Source organism: Neolamprologus multifasciatus, chromosome 11 (genome assembly GCF_963576455.1).
Source record: "Neolamprologus multifasciatus chromosome 11, fNeoMul1.2, whole genome shotgun sequence".
NCBI lineage: Eukaryota > Metazoa > Chordata > Actinopteri > Cichliformes > Cichlidae > Neolamprologus > Neolamprologus multifasciatus.
The window spans coordinates 11,211,237-11,218,179 of NC_140449.1; the positions used below are offsets into that span (position 1 = coordinate 11,211,237).

Genomic DNA, 6,943 nt, shown 5'->3' on the forward strand with positions numbered 1-6,943 from the left:
GATATTAATTCATTACCTGTATTTTCTCTCAGCTGGTGCACAAATCCTAACACACACTCGGACGCATGCTAGCGGCTCAGACAGACAGCGCTAACAGGATTCAACACATGTATGGAAGACACGCAGGAGTAAAATGAGAAGGCGCTTATGTCATTTACAGGCCAGCACCTCACACCAGCAGCCAACAACGAGCCTGTACACTTCAGCTCAAACACAAACAAAGTGCAGAGGTGAAAGAGAGGCTATGCTGGGTAATACTTCAGTTTAACAGCTGGGAGAAATAATACTCTGTATTACCAGTGTCTCTGAGATTTGCAGTTTGATGTTATTTCCTGAATAACTTCAATTTAGGGCTGTGCCATACATTTTTCACAATACCACCGACACAAATTTTTACATGATAATGTCAAAAAGATGTCATATCGTTGCTGTAGCAATGCCACACATTTACATTTACCAGTGCAATGAATGAAACAATTCCAGGCATGTCAGAGAGAAAGAATCATTTTTGGCTACTGAAACAGAAGCGATTTCAATCACCTCCAAAGCAGCACGCTACTTTGCAAAATATGCAAGAAAATTGTTCCTGGTAACGTGGAAACAACGAGTTTCACCATTTGAGGGAAAAACACATCGAGTACAACAAGGCCACAATGGAGCAGATACTGATATGCGACGCAAAGGTTAAAAAAGTAAATAAAAAATGACCCAACCAAGCATTACAAGCTGAACTCCGTATGACAGGATGGGCAAACAGTGAATGCAAATTACTGACACGGTTAAATGTTGGAAAAGCAGAACTTTACAGAGCTGGTTAAACAGCTTCCCAGGTATACAGTATTTTTCAGTTTTACTATGTGACAATATTGACCAGGTTCCTGAAGAGTTTATTGTTCAACTAAAGCAGCTGGGCTACTTTTGCTCTAATATTTGGCTCATGCTATGTCGCCCCTGTTGAATTAGAATGCTGCTGCTACCAGTCCTCATTTCAATAGTATCACACTTTGAATTACGTACTGTGTCATCAATGACAATAACTCACAGGAAGAGGATGGAAAATGCTCTTCATTTACTTACTGCTGCTCTCATGCTCCAAACATAAAACATCGTTCATCATTTTTTTTTTACATCATCAGAGGCATCGTTAGTGCAAATTTTCTTTAAATATCGTGATATACTTTGAGTCCATCTCCCTTTACTAGCCCTTTACTCCTAAAGCAGTATTCACTGAGAAGAATATTGATACTGGCTCAACAACTTTGTATCAGCCACTTCAGACACATAAAACAGAACTATATAATATACTAAAATGTGCTAAATATAATCGATTCCTTAATTAGTCAATCTAGTGGACAGGACATAATTGCCTTTATATTTTTGAGTCGTAGACAAACGGTTTCACAATTTCAAACTTTTTAAAATTATGACTATGAAATTATGGTCATTTTACACCATTTTTGACAAACAAAGCTAAACAACCAATGAATCAACAATTCACGTGAAGTCTGTCATAAGTGTGCTTTCTCAAGACATTTTTATAAAACTTTATTGTATAATGTGTCACTGTTAGAGGAAAGAAAAGAAGCGCATATCTTTTTTTCCCCATGTGGTGTCTGCAATCACGATATTGGAAACCTCACCGCCTCAAAGCCTGAACTGTGCCGCGGACTGACTCGATATGAGCCTTTCAACAATGGGTTTGTTTACCAACCTCCTCGGAAAGATAACACAGACACATGGTTGATGGGAGTGTCAGACACATAAAAGACACCGGGCTGAAATCTTATGGAGAAATATCACAGGGGTAAAAGCTATACACACTTAAGATAACACACTGCACACCACTGCATGGTAAACATAATATAAGTTCATGAAGCAAAACCAGACTGTTAGACTATTAACAAACATGCACACAGTTAGCCTTATCTTTGTACATTCATTTCATTACACTGATCTGGAGCAGAAAGAGTCTTTCTTCACTCCAGTACGCAGATGTCCAGGTATGCACAAGTGTACAAAACCTCTCCCCTTCCCCTCGTGTTGCTGACACAACACACACACAAACCTGATCAAAGGCCTTGCCCAGGGAACCTCTTTCAGCCAATTTGTGCAGCTGTCAGGGTTGGGCTGATAGTGAGCTGTATATGTAATGTGTCAGAGACTGTGATAGGGAAATCCTTTGAAACATTAAAATCGTTCTGTCTCCCTCTCTCTAGCATTCACACTTCCACCTCTCCTCTCTCCCTCTTTCACTGTCAAACTCAACTCCACCATCGCTCCGTCTCTTGCTCTTATCATCTCCATCCTTCCACTTTCCCATATGCTTGCTCTATATTTCTTCCTCTGTGCTTCCCTCCCTCCGTGCTTTCATCCAGTTTCTCTCTTTTAAGGATTAGTCTGCAGTTGCTGTGTGTGGACTGAAGGCTGCCTCTCAGCTGGTATTGTTGACACACTTAGTACAGTGGAGCAGTTCTCACACTGGGAAAAAGGCTCAGAGGCAGCGACACAAACTGTCACACAAGGCAAACACAGTCACTGGGATTATTGCAGATTTCATGCACAACTGAGTCCTGAAACACAAACGTGCCGCGAAATATTACTTTGGTGTGACGCACATGCATGCTGCTGACTGATGCTGGTGTACATTTCAGAGCAAAAGCAGAGGAATTACTATGAAGTAGTTACTTTTTTCAAGGCACTGACCGTCCATGAAGTCCAAAACTTATGAGGCCATAAGTTTTGGACTTAATTGTATTTTCACAAGTTTTACCTGAAAGTAATAAATGACAGATTTCTGTCATTTTAAGTCCCAAAGAGTCACGGTGACAGATCTCTTTAATTTACTATAGCCAGGGGTGCACATAAGTGGTCTGCAGGTGTGCATTCGCTGTCAAAATAAAAGACGAGCACCAGATAAGAAGTTGCAACGCGTGTTTGCGTACATATAAAAAGGCACTGTTTTTGTCAGCTAGAGTGGGATTTCCACGGCATATTCTGCACCACATCTCTGTACGTTCATTATTTGTTTTAAGCCACTTTACCTCCTGCAACCACTTTTCCGAGAATACGCGCTTTTTTTTTGTGGTTCGGACTCCTGACATTTCTTTGGAGGTGGAGAAACACCAAAATAATTGCTTAAAGGAGCTTGCTTCTTCGACATTTTTAAGAGTTCTAAACAAATGTCTGTCCTCCTCCAGACAATCTAATGTACGCAAACACTCGTTGCAACTTCTTATCCGGTGCGCGTCTTTTATTTTATATTTTATTATAAGGATGCTTCAATCAACCGCATCAAGGTTGAATTTTACACAAAAAGGAAAAAAAGATCCAGGAATATTTACTTGCTTAGCTACTGAACTCTGGTCATGGCAGTAATTCCTGCAAAATAACTTATTTCATTGTACTCTGTAGACTTTTCCCATCCACCCACCCAAATCTGCCAATCTCCACTTCCCCGCTACTGTTTTGCTTGAGGAATAATTTAAACAGAATACATTAAACTCAACAGTTCTTTAACTTCTAAACAATGAATAGCTACTGAAAAGTCTTGTATGTGCAGATGTGTCTTTGTGATGATCAAACCTATCTCCAAACTTATCTGCAACAACATTAGGAGAAGGGGGAAAAAAACAAACTAAGTATAGATGTGGGTGAAGGTATTGCACAACATCGCATAGGGGTGAACTTTGGATGACATGAGGGAAGAAAGAAAAAAATAAACTATAGAAGAGGAAAGGCTGATAAAGAGCGTTAAGTAAGAAAGGATACGGGTAAAGCTAAAGATACATGGGACAAAGGAAAGAGGCGGACATGGGAGAGAGAGAGAGGGTTGTTCTGACCTCTTCTGATGCTTCCTGAAACAGAGGAAAGAATGCGAGCTATTTTTGGGTCCAGTTCTAAGATTCTCTCTTACTCACTGTGCCTCTAAACACAGCAGCGGAAGGGTTTAAGGAAGCGCTTATGAATACAGTACATCCGAATGGAAACATGGCACCCAATATACTGTCCTTGTTTTGATATTACACAAGCAGCTAAATTAAGCCTCGGCCAGTGCTTCTGTCAGAATGCCTGAAAAGACAACAAATCATCTTTTCAGGAATTCATAAATGTAACTTGATTGTCAAACTATTGTATCCAGGCTTTGTTTCCTCGGAAGATGTGGCTTCAGGGTGCAGCTGAATATTAAAGCTCTACACAGAGTGCTTTACATTGTTTTTAATGAAGGAAAAGAAAAATAGCACATTTACTGTAAGTTAGGGGAAGCGGAGAAGACTGCAGAGAGTTCAGCTAATGCTGTGCACAGGTATAAATAGTCTTCTTGGAGACAAGCCTAATGATATCCAATACAGAATACTTGCTTGTTTCCAAGTGTCAAGCTCAGGAATGTGTAGGCAAGCGGTGTAGCCCAGCCTGTAATTAGTCTGGAGAGTAAATGATACGCCTGGGTAAATCACACCGTAGGGTTATTTAATAAAACTATCTCCATTAGCAGCTGAGTTCCTAGAAAAAGAAGATCTGCAGTCCTTTGTCCCTATGTGAGGTGCAACCTTGATTCAACAGATGGTCTACATGCTTTATTAAGAAGAAAATATGCAGATAAATAGTCAAAGTGATAACTGAGGTCAAGATCAACACAGTACAAACAAGAAGCAATCCAAGAGCACAAACCAGCTCACCCTCTGGGCACTATTTACTTTTAAGGGAATAGTATTATATTATTTTATCTTATCTTTGTTCTACTAAATGTACTTTAGGAAGTCCATAGTACAGTAAAAAAAAAAAAAAAAAGTGCAGGCTTTTGTTATTTGCCCTTTTGAAACCCATTTTAATCTACTCCAGGGCTCGCAAAATCGCTAGCCCGACGTCCCGGGGCTAGCGAGTTAGCGAATTATGTCATTGGCATCGATGACTGTCACTGTCAATATGTGACATATTGAAATTGCGTTTGAATTTGCGCTTGTTTTTTGCTTTCACTTTGCGATCGCGCGAACGGTGTGTAGAGAGCGACAGTACTGATTGGTGAGTGACAATTATTTGCGCACCAATTCCTCTGACATAGTCTTATCAATTGTTAGCTTACTATTCAGACATGACAAGTGAAATCTCCCACAGCAAGCTGAAACATGTGAGAGGTTGATTGCGCAGAGAATCGCTGACCGTTATGCAAGTGCGCGTGTAAAAGCAGCAGGATATATATTTTAGTTCCGCTCAGCCAAATAAGACAGGTCAGGGTGAAGAAGGGACAGCCAAAGAAAAGCCTACCACAAAACGGAAAAGTTATGACAAATCAGGCAAAAAATGAGGCAAAAAAAAAAAAAAAAAAGGCGCCGCTTTTTTGGTTTCATGGACGTAAGAATTTCTGTGGCTGAAATTTGACGAACTAAGTAACATGATGTTCTGCCAGGTGTGTTATGAGTCGACAAGCACCTTTGTTACTGGGACCAGTAATTTTAAGAAAGACCCTATCAGAACCCATGAGAAATGCAAGAAATACATTATTGCTCAGTCTGCAGTATCTTTCCCAGAACAAACAGCAATTGCAAAAAACATTCTAAAAATTAACCAAGCACAAGAAGAAGTCCTGAAAAATCTGTTTAGAACAGCGTGCTATGTTGCAAAGAGTGAACTACCATTGGCAAAATTTATCAATCTTTGCAAACTTCAAAAAGCAAATGTCCTAGATCTTGGTTCCACTTACCTCTTACCTGTGACTCGAGTGGAAATGTCAGATTCAGGATCTGACACAGACTGATTCATGTTCTACACAGTTCTTACAAGTTCATAGAAATTTCTGTTCAATGAGAACCAAGTATTTGAGTTGATGATTGTAATTTTTATACAGTAGTGATTTGTATTTTAACAATTTTTTGATTAATTTTTGTTTCCGTTACAATATTATACATTAATATTGTAACGGAAACAAAACATAAAAAATTGCTATTTTTTATTTAAATTTATTTTGGGCTACCAAAAACTGAAGAGTGCCGGCCCGAAGGGCTACCAGGGATTTTGAAATTTTGCGAGCCTTGTACTCCATAAATTTTTGAAGATTATTTTATGATTTTTATTATTGGGGCTACAGGACATGTGTAGCATTTACTTTATTGTTTAGTAAAATTATTTCCAATGTTTTATCATAAATATCAAATACAAAAAGATTTTGAGCACAAGTCTATTATATTGAAAATAAACTCATTCAAGAACAATGTAAATGTAACGTAATTAAACTGTTGACTTTGTATGACAAAGCCATACTAAAATACTAAAATAGTATGCCACACCAAAATGATCTTGTCAGTCTAAACCTATTGTCATTTTAAACAGCTCTATATAGCATTGTCATCATGTGGAGATCGTGGTTCAGAGGTCCAGGCTGTGGCACCCATACAGTGTTGTGCCAATGTGTCATATCAGACCAAGCATTATATTTTATAATTGTAATACTAAACCTAACCATACCCTTTGAGCTACCATAGCATGGTTATTGTAATTGAAGGCTTCCTTAGTTCAAAAGGCATGCTCAGGTTTTACCAGGGTGTCTGCAAGTTTCATCAGACTACATCTAAGTGTGAGGTCAGTCACACCGACGAGTTTCACTTTAATTAAAACAGAACGTGAGCCAATCAAAACAGTCTGACCTATTTAACTTGCTGCCAAAGCAGAAGTGCAACAGGAAACTGCAGCAAGGTGTTTCATAAATAGACTCTTTACTTAATATATAGATGCAGGATATTCGACTTGAAAATTGCTCATATTTTCATCAAAATGTTTTCGTTGTCTAAATGATAAAAATCTCAATACTTTGTTCATCTATCATTATATTTAATCTGCTGCCACTTAGTCTTTCTAGAATCTTTTGTTTTAGCTTTTCCCTTTCTCCAGTCTCCTCAGCCACCACCTTCCCATATGAATCCTTCTCTACTTCCCTCAGCCTCCTTAGAAG

General features: G+C 38.8%; 1 protein-coding gene across 7 annotated transcripts in view; it reads right to left on the minus strand.

Annotated features, from left to right (window-relative positions):
* The window catches only part of LOC146507864 (RNA-binding motif, single-stranded-interacting protein 3-like), a 168,910-nt gene that overhangs the window by 90,363 nt on the left and 71,604 nt on the right, over positions 1-6,943 (minus strand). The gene's annotated exons all lie outside the window — the stretch shown is intronic.